We start from the raw sequence: 13,750 nt of genomic DNA, 5'->3' as shown, positions 1-13,750 counted from the left end.
AATCATTGATTATGTACACTCAGAAATGCATGCAATTAAGGGAAAAAAACAAAAACCAGACATGATTGGCAGACATAAACATGTTGACTGAAAAGGAAGTGGGAGTTACAGAAACATTGCAAAAGTTGCCATATCTTTATACAATAGTATTCCGAGGAGGTGACACTGAAAAATATTTGTTGTGTTTTTTTTTCCTTGCCCAAGCATATGCATGGCTTCTATTTTTGCAATATGAGAAATACTGGAAACACAAGGCAAGAATACAGATTATTTAGCAATATGCCCTGGAGTGAGTCATTAGAGGCCGTTGGTCTGGTCGACAAAATGCACTGTAGACTTGGTTATTGCCTAAAAAGCACAGACAGCTATGCCAAGTTTATGAGTTCCTAGCATTAAATCTTTCAAATAGATACTTCTTTTCCTTTATGATAGGAATGATACCCAAGGAGTTCTGACAGAAGTTACTGCTTCTTAAATAAAATGGTGATCTTTATTAATAAAGTAAGAATAAACATTGAAATCCACCCATCTACAAGATATGGACATTAGTCTATAAGCCCAGGAAGGGCAGAGGCTGGAAGATGTATTCAGAAAAGTGTCTACATTTCCGTCCACCAGTTATTATCCCTGAATATGGACAACAGAAATAAATACAGTAGCTTTCTTTTTCATTCCATATATTTTTTGTTATTGTTGTTTCTCTATAATAGCTCCAAAGTTACCTATTTAGTAACCATATCGTACACCCTGACATAACGTGAGAAACCTGCATAATAAGCCTGTGTGGACTTACGCTTCTTTAGGGATTTGTGCTGCAACCTGTAAACTTGTAATGCATCAGTTGAGAACATCACCTTGGATATTCAGCATCACAACAGACTACGTTGGCCTTTTGGACTAAAGGATTGTAAATATCTTCGGGATTAACCGCATGACCTCATTTGCATTGCCTGCTTACAATCTCATGATCAATGCAAAGTGGTTGCTTTTGAATGCCAACATTTTCCTCTCAAAATGCTAACGTTTAGAACACAGAAAAACCAAACTTTGCTTAACATCCTTTGCTAGTTTTTTTCTTTTAAATTTCCTTCGAAAAGAACATAATTGCTCTTATAATTTGAAAAATTTTGAAAATGTTGGGTGCTGTACTTTTGAAAGAGGTTTATGTGACATTGAACTAGATGGTCAAGGCACGATTTACTCTCTGGAAACAGGTCTTGTAATCTGTGTCCAATTGAGCTCAATTTTCTCCTGGAGGGATCTTGTCCAAATCTGTAACCTGTGAACATAATTGGTGCAGTCGCCACAATAGTCAGTCTTCATGCAACTGGGCAGGAGAAACATCCTGCTGTGGTAGAGTTTTCCATGTGAAACAGAGCAGACTCTGCTCCCCGAGAGGCGAAATGCAGGTACAGAAGAAGGAGATAAACAGAAAATAACAAAGGGGGATTATAAGAGAATCAGACAGCCACATGCTTCCTCATTTTGGTCTTCTCTCCCCTCACTTTCCTGGAGCCATACAGTGTGTTTTTCTTAAGACAGGTATATATAAATCCACTGTGCCATGAGTGAGAAGGAGATTGAGAACAGAGATGATTATTTGCAATTTTCTGCCCGTGTCTCCCTTGTAATGTTACTGTTTTTGCATGGGGTGCCCCCTGCCTTCCCAAAATGAAGCACGTAATCAGAGTCATTTATTTAATGAAGCCAATTTTAGATGCTTTTACACCATCCCATAAATGCTGTTATGCTGAACCTAATGAAATTGCCACTGTTCGGCTGTGGCAAGGTTGTATGTTGCAACACAGTCTATCTCCACAAGTTAGTTGAATTAATTCGGAGAAATAAATGAATGCTCTTAAAACAATAAATGATGCGAGTCGGTTCACGTGTGCTTTGGATAGTACCGTGGTTTGGGCCTGCTGAGGCGCCTTGCCTCTTGTGGGATGCGTCTCCACAAGTTAGTTGAATTAATTCGGAGAAATAAATGAATGCTCTTAAAACAATAAATGAGGCGAGTCGGTTCACGTGTGCTTTGGATAGTACCGTGGTTTGGGCCTGCTGAGGCGCCTTGCCTCTTGTGGGATGCGTTATAAATCTCTTTTCTATCTGGTTATCTTCCACTTCTGTCCACGGAGGATTACAAATACCCCCAGGCCTTTGCAAGTAGAATGTTTAGGTAAACACTTCACTATCCACAACGAGGCATGGAAGGGCATGATGTGCATCGCTTCTGGGCTGAGACCTTTAATCACTTTTGCTGGCTCTCCAGCTGTCTCCTCCCCTCCACTGCAAAGCTCGATGCCTCATGGCGAGATGGTGATGTCACAAGATGGCAGAGTCTCCACCAGCCAGGTCCGTGAGTGACAGGGATGAGCAGGGTCTCTCTGCCAACCACATCAGATATAGACTTAAGCAAGAAATGAGCCTTTGTTGTTTTAAGCCAATGAGATTTTAGAGTGGTTGTCTATTACAATGAACCTAGCTTATTCTGACGAAAAGGCCTCTGGGGGCAAAAATAATGCTTGCTGTTTATGATAAGTTCAGAGTCAACATTTATCTATTTGAAATTTAAAGGATGTAAATGGCCATTTCAAAAACTCTGATTCCAGGGATTCACAACCACAAGAAATTTTGTTTGAAAACATCTTTTCTTGGGAGGGTATCCAAACCCCTGGCATTATGAGTTCTGAAGTCGTTGAAACTATCCTTGCTTGGTATATGTTTATGACAGATTTTACTAAGTCTGCAACCCTGAGAGAGTAGGGTGAAGGTCTGGGAGGTGGCACACAGTCCCTGGTTTTGTCTGAGCAATAGGGAGCTGTAGACACATTTTGAGTATTAATAAATGCTCCTAATATTGCAAGCAATTAATAATGCATGGCACTCAGAAATGACAATCCAAAGTCAATACTTGGAAATGTCATCTTTCTGGAGTGAAGTTATTTTGACATGTTAAGTTCGAATAATATTAAACACAGCTGTCACTTCAGTGTGAGTGGTGATGATTCATTTAGGTAAAATTAAGATCATGACCACTGGGAAAAATTAAGAGACAGTTTTGACAGAAAGAAGGAAGAGTTGATCTCAGTAGAAAATAGAAGAAAATGTGAATTTATGCAGAGCTTATATTCCAAAGTATACTATATTCATAGGTACAATGGTAAATGTAGTCTAATTCTCTTTTCAATTTTAGGAAAATTAGTAGCCAAAAATCTGACAACAAAAGCAATAGAAATAAACCCAAGTTGCATAGATTTGGGTAGATAAAACCCTTTTCCACAAAACATCCTGAACGACATAAGCTTTGCTACTATTTTGGGTACCCTTTTTAATCAAGCTGCAGACTTCACAATCAACTTTTTGCTCAAGTCCCTGTTTTGAGATCATAAAGCCTGTTGACAGCATTTGATTTGCAGCCCCGTGTTGTCCCAATCTAATTTGAAATTGAAATAATAGTAATTAAAAAGAAACGAGAGGAAAAGAAAGGCATAAGATGAATTAGAATTGTTTAGTCTGGACAACACACCTGGCTTTCTATTTTGAAAAATCTGATTTAGCACAAAGAAAATCATTTGCTTCTTTGAACAGAAATAATGGTTAGAAATGCTTGAGTTGTCTGTGTCACATTCAGAAAGAAAAATTTTAGATGACTCCCAATTTTTGCTCGTGGCAATTAAACAGCTCCACAACCTAGGGGAGAGAGACAACTTTTATGACACCTTATAGAGGATCAACATTATGGCACAGGCAGAATGCATCTTTTCTATCACACCTCTTTATTCTCCTACTCGGTATCTGTGCCCTAAGTACTGTCCCCAAATAGCCCGGGGCCCGAGGATCAACATTATGGCACAGGCAGAATGCATCTTTTCTATCACACCTCTTTATTCTCCTACCCAGTATCTGTGCCCTAAGTACTGTCCCCAAATAGCCCAGGGACCCCCAAAAGCCATGCTTTCATGCCCTGGCATCTTCCCTTTTCTCTGGTCTCCTTTCATTCCCAGGTTCCCTCAGGGTCTTATTTCTACTAGGACGGTGACAGGATGAGATTAGAAATTGCTCCTCTAATGCACACACGCTCTGTTGATTCCACGCCACCAAGGCTTCTCCCCGATGGAATTTGCCAGTCTCCAGAGTTCTCAGGTTTAACAGGGGTCATAGCTTGTCACAACCAGCACTGACCTCACCATGCCTCTCTGCAGAGTGATACGGCACCTGTCTTCCTCCCCGGGCTGGAAAGTGGACTTTTCGGGGAGGGAAAGTAGTGAAATCATGAAAGGCGGCTTCCTTGATTTTACTTAAAGGGATTTCTCTGGTGGCTTAGGTCCTGCTCGTGTCACCCTGAAGGTAGAGAGATGAACAAGGACACAAGGAATTAGAGAAAGATTAGAAAGGGGTTATGAGCGCAAGGGCCATGGCCAAGAATGAACACCATGTTGTCAGACTGCTGCTCTGGCATTCCCAGACAGCATGGGGTGGTGCCACACGGGCACAATATGTAACCCTAACTCACTTCTGTGCCGAGTTGATTCCAATCCAACTACCTCCTCCGGCTTGCTTACTTTACTTAAAATGCCATTGCCTTTCACATGAGTTTTTTCTTGCTGTTGCTGATCCATTTAATGAGACAAGCTCTTTTCTCAAAGTCCGAGCAGTCAGCTCCCTAAACATCCCGTTCCCCATCTGCATTGATTTCTATAAAGAAGACCACTGCTATTTTTATAGAAGTAATTTCACTGAGTATCTGACAAAGATCTAATATGCTTCTGCAAAACAGCATAGTAACGAAATCCTGAAGACCTAGTGTTTTTCTTTACAGATGTGCATTAATCTTATTAAGCAGTTGTATTCAACCTTAATAAAGATAAAAATTAAAATTAATATGAGATCATAGAATTTGAGGACAGATGTGTTGTGATCACCACGGATGAAGATGTTTGGAATCCAAAGTGTCAAAGCAGAGCGCTTCAGAATGTAAGGAGATTTAAATGAGGCATTTATTAGATTTGCAAACCAGGGAGACCACCTCTCAGCATGAAATGTGAGTCTGCCCAACAAGATGAAAAGGCAAAGATGTTTTACAGTACAAATTCAGGAAAGTCTAAGCAATAAACAAATTCCAAATATTATGAGAAAACAGAATGGGTACCTGATTATGACATATCGAATAATGGTTTCTCAGGATTTTACCATATTTATGGTGACTCTGATCTCGACTAGTCAACGTGCAAATAATTCTCATATTTGTTTAACATACAACAGGTTAGCAATCACATTGTTTTCCCAGGATTTCTCTAAACAACACCATACGTGTTTATTTATCTAAGTGATGAGTTTCTTGGTGGTAACACATTCCCGTAGTTTGTTTGCCAAGCAATAAATTCTAACGGAAGGTCAGGTTCTTGGGCTAGAAGATAATAAGTCAATTAAGTCCAAAAAATGGAGTCACTCTGGTTCTCTTTTTTTTTCTTTTCTTTCTCTTTTCCTGGACTCTTTTCTTCTTCATCAGAAGTGACTAAGTGGTAGCCGATTGGAACAGCTGGTGAGAGCTCCCTTCTAATGAAGCAAGTTTGACGGACATCAACCTGTGAGGGCTGGTTGGCATTTTTGACAGCAGTCCAAACCCTAACCCTGGAATCTGCCTTTAAATACCAGTAGACTTCACTAAAGGGCCTGGGGGGTGGGGGGCAGGTGTATAGATGGAATAATGCCAATCTAATTCCATTCTGAAGGAAACAGCTCAATGCCCTTGTCTTGTCCATGGTGGATCAGTGGCTACCTTAATAGGAAAGACAGAACAAAATCATCCTGTTTACAGAGGAAACTAAAATGCATGTGTGTAATTATGCAAATTCAGCTGTTGTTGACAAAAAACCCCACAAAATATTGATTGTTGCTGTTGGACTTTGCATTTGAATACTTGAGAGTGAATTCCTCTCTTTTTATACCTACCTTTGTTCCTCTGATGCTTTCTCCTAAGCCCTTTCAGAGTAATTGCTTTGCATATCCTATAATCTGACATCAGAGAATAACTCAAGTACAAATTGCCCCACTTCTCGAGAAAAGTGCACTACTACATAATTGTCATTTCAAGTCTTTTGCAAATGTGTTGTGAAGAACTGCATTTTAGTCTATTTTTACTTATTGCCGGGACCTGCTCTTCTCTTTAAGTGACTCCTTGTGCCCCTAACAGGAAGAGGGTTCATTTGCAAGAACAAAGAGTACAGATACCTGGAGTGTAGGTGGGGACAGTGGCTTCTCTTCTTGCTGAGAACGGAAGTTTATTTCTACAGGTAATTTTACAGACACCTGGAATTGATCAAAAGCGGTCAAAAATGAGTGAACAAGATGGGACCAATGACCGTGCCCTTCCTATGTGTCACAGGCTAAATTGTGTCCCCACAAGTCCTATGTCAAAGCCCTAACCCCCAGTACCTCGGGATAAGACTGTATTTGGAAATAGAGACTTTAACATAGTAATCTACTTAAAATGAGGTCACTCGGGTGGGCCCTACTCCGGTAGGACTGGTGTCCTTATAAGAAGAGGAGATTAGGACACAGACAACGATGTGATGACACAGGGAGAAGACAGGCATCTATATGCCAGACAGAGGCCTTTGAACAAATCAGCCCTGCCATGTCTTGATCTCAGACTTCCAGCCATACCTTGATCTCACACTTCCAGCCTTTAGGACCGTGAGAGAATAAATGTCTATTGTTTAAGCCACCTGGTCTGTGGGACTTTGTCATGGCAGAGCAAACCAACACACTACGTGAGGACACCCTGTGTGGGAGGTGGGGGTTGTGTTTGTGTGGCATAGCTGTCTTTCAGAGATAAGTCAAGACACCCAGCACACACCTGCCCTGATGAGAGGAGGACGAAGACCACAGGTGAGGACGAAACAATACTGTCAGGCTTCGCAGTAGGCAGAATAATGGTCACCAGAGATTCCTATGCCATAATCCCCGGAACCTGTGAAGCTGTTATGTTCCACGACTGAAGGGACTTTGCAGATGTGATTAAAGTTGTAGGCCTTAAAATAGGGAGATTATCTTGGATTATCTGAATGGGCCCAAATTATTCACTTGATCCCTTTAAAATCTAAGAAGAAGGCAGAAGAATCAGTCTGATAGATACGGCAGAAGAAGAAAGGAAAGAAACGCGTGCATGGTTGCTGGGTCTGAGGTGTAGCTGGCTGCGTGCAAGACTGTAGAGATTACTGTAAGACCTAAGGGCAGTCCCGGCTGACAGCCAGAAAGACAACAGGGACCTCAGTCTTACAACTGCAAGGAACCAGACTGTGCCAACAGCCGGAATGAGACTGGAAATTGATTCTGCCCAGAGCCTCCAGAGAAGAGCCCAGCCCAGTTGGCACATTGGTTTTGCTCTTATCAGACCCTGAGTAGAGAACTTAATGGAGCCACCTGGACCTCTGACCTACAGAATAGAGAACAAATACGTGGCTATTGCTGGGAAGTCTGTGAAAATTTCTCACAGCAGCAAGGGAAAGAGAGTACAGGCATATCTTACTAAATTCTGGGTCACTACCTGGTGACCTCAGGTGATTTTGACCCATACCAAACAAAATATGGTCTGTGAACCAGCATCACAGACATCGCTTAAGAGCTTCTTAGAAATGCAGAACTTTGGGCCATGTGGAGACCTCTTGCATCAGAAACAGCACGTTGATAAGATGCTCAGGTAATTTGTGTACGTAAGTAGCGACTTTCTCCATTCAGAGATCCAACTAAGATGAGGAACTAGGCGTTCCCTATTTAGCAACATCATGAGAGGTTTTAAAAATTATTTGGATGAAATAAATCTCTTAGCTCCACCACAGAGCAGTTAATAAAATATTTCAAAATCTTTGTCTATTTAAAGACGTTTATATATTCAAGAGTACTTCAAAAAGTTGGTGGAAAAATGGAATTAAAAGATAACACGAACCTCTCCATGAACTTTTTGAAGACCTCTCGTATGTATTTCTTGTGGTCTGTTTTGTTGATGGCAGGTGCTCTGTTAATGTGATATTGACAGGGATATTCTTGGAAATCAAACTGGCTGTAGCCTGCATCTTGGCATTTTGAGTTTCAAACTTTTTTCTCTGTGGATGCTAATTCAGGCAGGGCGGGTGTAACTCTGGAGCTGTTATGCCGAGATCAGAAGCCAGGGAGTATCGGATGTTTATAAAACTGCCTTAAAGTCCTCTCTTTCATGGTGTAAACTTCTCTTGCTGGAGTCTCTTACTCTCTATCTCTTGTCGGCTGCTAGCCTCTGTTATCCTCCAGATCCAGCCAGTTCTTCCTCTCTTGGTTTGCCAGCTCCTGAAATCCTGACCGAACACTTTCCTTTGACAATGGCTCTGGGGAATTTGTGGGCATAATAACCAATCCTTCTTGTCTAATCTGGGTTATCTCGTTCTCCTAAGACTCTCTTCCATGCATTCCTACCCAGCTCCTCGATGTTAGCAGCAGCAATAGTCTCAGTCCCTATTTTTATCCTACACGAGATAATATCACCTTGGATTTCTTCACACTTAATATTTATTTTCTCTGCTCACAACTGTGCTGACTAGTTTTTTAAGAACTTTGTGAAAGGTTAAGCAGATATACTGCCTTGACCTGGCTTCCTAAGAGATGACATATTCCTAATTATACTTTCCTGAAGTCAAACTCAGAGAGATGTCTGAATAAAAGAAAGTCAACTGCAGTTCAATGAGTGGGGCTGATGACTAATCCAGGTAGATTTGGGATTCAGCTATTGAACAAACACCACTTCTAATGCACAGAGGGTATGCATTGCATATGAAATTATCCTATGAATTTAAGTATTGTAAACTGCCTGCTGATGCTTTTTTAAAAAATACAATAAACATATTGGTGTTGTATAAATCTTCACATTCATAAAAATAGCAACCAATGGCTATTAAGCTCCTCCTATAAGGGAGACAGTCGTCCTGTGGTGGAGTTCATGTTCTGTGTAGGATGATTTAAATACATGTACACATGGTGCAGTTTGTTGAAAACTGCAATGGATGCATTCAATAAAGACAATGACCAAAATGCGTGCTTTTTAGTGCTTAGGAGTGAAAGGCAAAACCATCAAGGAAATATAAATTATAACACAATCAAAACCAAAAATATGCATAACTGCTATTCATCAGTACACACCATTAAAGAAATAAAAAGGCCAGTTAGAGAGTTGGAGAAAGTAATTGAAATATATATCTGATAAAAGACATATTGAATATACAAAGAACTCCTATAAATCAATACTAAAAATGCCGAAAACCTAATAGAAAGATGGATTGGAATAGGCACTGTAGTGGATTGAATTAGGTACCCCCAAACTCACTGGAACTTGAATTGTGTTCCCCAAGATTTATGTATTAGAAACTTAGCCACCGCTGTGACTGTTAAAAGGGTGGGAAATCCTATTATGGTAATTGGAGCCTTGAAGAGGTGATTGGATTGTAGGACCATGCAGTAGTGAATTAATTAAAAATGATGGTCAAGGGTGTGGTTCTGAGGGCTTTAAAAGAAGAGGAGAGTCTGTCTTTCTTGCTCTCTCTCTTGCTTTCTCTGCTTCCACCGTCTTGCAATGTAAGACCTCTGGGTCACTGTCACCACCACCAGATGGACTTCAGACTTCCCAGCCTCAGAAACTGTAAGCAATACATTTCATTTTCTTTATAAATCACCCAGTTTCAAGTATTTTGTGATAAGCAACAAAAATGGACTAATACAGGCACTTTGAAAAGAGATGATCTAAATGACCAATAAACTCATTAAAAACTTCTCAAACTTATTAGCTGCTGTGGTCTGAATGTTTGTCCCCTCCAAAGCTCATGTGGGAGCTTGATTCCCGGTATGGCCGTGTTAAAAGGCGGGGCCTTTAAGCAGTGATTGTGAGGACTATGGCTTTGTGAATGAATTAATCCATTCATGCATTAATGGGTTCATGGCAAAAGTGGTCTTGCTGTTCTCACCATGTGACACCCTGCATCACCTAGGAACACTGCAGACACTTGCCACTAAAAAGAAGGCCCTCAGCAGATGTTCTCCCTGCACTTCAGACTTCCCAGCTTCCAGAACTACAAGAAATAAATTTCATTTTCTTATAAATTACCCAGTTTCAGGTATTCTCTTATAAGCAACAGAAATGAACTAATACATTAGTCATCAGGGAATGTGCATAGGAACCAAAGTGATATCACTACGCAAACTCCAGAATTTGCTAAAATGAAAAAGACAGGCGACATCAAATCTCAGTGAAAATGTGGCATGGACGGAAATCTCATGCACTACGAGTGGGAATGTAAATTGGTCATTTTGGAGAACTGTTTGGCAGTATCTACTAAAGCAGAATGTATGAATATCCTATGGGCCAGCAATTTCATTCTTAGAAATCCATACACTTTTCACCATCAATATGGAAAAGAATGTGTTTGGCAGCAATATTTATGATCACCTCAAATGGGAAACAACCCATATAGTCATCGGCATAAACTGAATAAGAAAACACTGAGAAACTCTTGACAAAGGTAAAGTTTTTTGGACAAGGTATTGAATGATGAATATCTAGTTTATCCTTGGTTGGATCTGAGTTTGCTTTGCATCCTTGCATTTCATCCTTGGTTCGATCTGAGTTTGCTTCTGTTTATGTTAGCACGCTGCTTTAGCTTAACATGTTAGCTTTAGCTTGACGTACCTCCCAGCACCTTGAATTTATCTCTGCATGTTTTTGGCTATTCATTGGTATATTGCCTAATGCTAATCCAGTGCCCAGCACAGAATAGATGCCTGTAGAACTTCATAAGCACATGCCCACTGGAAAAATAAATTAAATAATAAATAAAATATAACAGCTTTTCAGACAGTGAAAGCGTTTCTCGCAATCTTTTTTTTTCCTTTGAGGTTTATTCAAAGGGTCATTTAATAACTTTCAAAAGAGATTTAATTACAAGAGACAATATGTGTTATGTGATGTCTCTAACACTTATGTGGGCTGAATGGATTTGGCTACTGAGAAAGCATAAACGGATTTTGGAGATTGAGAATTGAAGGTCTCTGATCCCTTTATTAAAAAGCGTTGTTTACTGGTGCTAAGGGGCACCTGAGCNAAAACTGCAATGGATGCATTCAATAAAGACAATGACCAAAATGCGTGCTTTTTAGTGCTTAAGAGTGAAAGGCAAAACCATCAAGGAAATATAAATTATAACACAATCAAAACCAAAAATATGCATAACTGCTATTCATCAGTAAACACCATTAAAGAAATAAAAAGGCCAGTTAGAGAGTTGGAGAAAGTAATTGAAATATATATCTGATAAAAGACATATTGAATATACAAAGAACTCCTATAAATCAATACTAAAAATGCCGAAAACCTAATAGAAAGATGGATTGGAATAGGCACTGTAGTCGATTGAATTAGGTACCCCCAAACTCACTGGAACTTGAATTGTGTTCCCCAAGATTTATGTATTAGAAACTTAGCCACCGCTGTGACTGTTAAAAGGGTGGGAAATCCTATTATGGTAATTGGAGCCTTGAAGAGGTGATTGGATTGTAGGACCATGCAGTAGTGAATTAATTAAAAATGATGGTCAAGGGTGTGGTTCTGAGGGCTTTAAAAGAGGAGGAGAGTCTGTCGTTCTTGCTCTCTCTCTTGCTTTCTCTGCTTCCACCGTCTTGCAATGTAAGACCTCTGGGTCACTGTCACCACCACCAGATGGACTTCAGACTTCCCAGCCTCAGAAACTGTAAGCAATACATTTCGTTTTCTTTATAAATCACCTGGTTTCAAGTATTTCGTGATAAGCAACAAAAACAGACTAATACAGGCACTTTGAAAAGAGATGATCTAAATAACCAATAAACTCATTAAAAGGAGATGATCTAAATGACCAATAAACTCATTAAAAACTTCTCAAACTTATTAGCTGCTGTGGTCTGAATGTTTGTCCCCTCCAAAGCTCATGTGGGAGCTTGATTCCCGGTATGGCCGTGTTAAAAGGCGGGGCCTTTAAGCAGTGATTGTGAGGACTATGCCTTTGTGAATGAATTAATCCATTCATGGATTAATGGGTTCATGGCAAAAGTGCCCTTGGTATTCTCACCATGTGACACCCTGCATCACCTAGGAACACTGCAGACACTTGCCACTAAAAAGAAGGCCCTCAGCAGATGTGCTCCCTGCACTTCAGACTTCCCAGCTTCCAGAACTACAAGAAATAAATTTCATTTTCTTATAAATTACCCAGTTTCAGGTATTCTCTTATAAGCAACAGAAATGAACTAATACATTAGTCATCAGGGAATGTGCATAGGAACCAAAGTGTTATCACTACGCAAACTCCAGAATTTGCTAAAATGAAAAACACAGAAGACATCAAATCTCAGTGAAAATGTGGCATGGACGGAAATCTCACGCACTACGAGTGGGAATGTAAATTGGTCATTTTGGAGAACTGTTTGGCAGTATCTACTAAAGCAGAATGTATGAATATCCTATGGGCCAGCAATTTCATTCTTAGAAATCCATACGCTTTTCACCATCAATATGGAAAAGAATGTGTTTGGCAGCGCTATTTATGATCACCTCAAATGGGAAACAACCCATATAGTCATCGGCATAAACTGAATAAGAAAACACTGAGAAACTCTTGACAAAGGTAAAGTTTTTTGGACTAGGTATTGAATGATGAATATCTAGTTTATCCTTGGTTGGATCTGAGTTTGCTTTGCATCCTTGCATTTCATCCTTGGTTCGATCTGAGTTTGCTTCTGTTTATGTTAGCACGCTGCTTTAGCTTAACATGTTAGCTTTAGCTTGACGTACCTCCCAGCACCTTGAATTTATCTCTGCATGTTTTTGGCTATTCATTGGTATATTGCCTAATGCTAATCCAGTGCCCAGCACAGAATAGATGCCTGTAGAACTTCATAAGCACATGCCCACTGGAAAAACAAATTAAATAATAAATAAAATATAACAGCTTTTCAGACAGTGGAAGCGTTTCTTGCAATCTTTTTTTTTTCCTTTGAGGTTTATTCAAAGGGTCATTTAATAACTTTCAAAAGAGATTTAATTACAAGAGACAATATCTGTTATGTGATGTCTCTAACACTTATGTGGGCTGAATGGATTTGGCTACTGAGAAAGCATAAACGGATTTTGGAGATTTGAGAATGAAGGTCTCTGATCCCTTTATTAAAAAGCGTTGTTTACTGGTGCTAAGGGGCACCTGAGCNTGAAGGTCTCTGATCCCTTTATTAAAAAGCGTTGTTTACTGGTGCTAAGGGGCACCTGAGCCATCATTCTTGACTTCTGTTTACTTCTTCTAAGAAGCCCAATGGAGGACCCTCATCTCTTAAAACTTCTGGTATTATCCAAAGATTGGCAAGAAAGCAAGCCTTCTGCAGAGGAGGGAATGGTACTGACTATTGCTGATTTAATAATAATACTGTAATAATAGAAAGCCTTGAGCGATCTCCTGTGTAGATGTGGAATTTACAGCCCTGGCATAAAAATGCCATTTTAAGAAGAATCTTTGCATGGAATCTTGTGTCTAATTTGAGGGTATTATCACAAAAATAGGGAATAATGATATATATCTTGCAGCTGGTTGAGCTCTCATTCTCAGACTTCTAAGTCTCTTTACCTACCCTTCTCTCTCAGATGGCAGGTAGAATCAATGGTCTTGCACCTTGATATGCATTTCAAGAGTTCACATGAAGA

This window comes from Galeopterus variegatus, unplaced genomic scaffold (assembly GCF_000696425.1).
Source record: "Galeopterus variegatus unplaced genomic scaffold, G_variegatus-3.0.2 Scaffold2218, whole genome shotgun sequence".
Classification (NCBI taxonomy): Eukaryota; Metazoa; Chordata; class Mammalia; order Dermoptera; family Cynocephalidae; genus Galeopterus; species Galeopterus variegatus.
The sequence above is the reverse complement of the archived record's forward strand: the minus strand, read 5'-3'. Positions refer to the sequence as shown.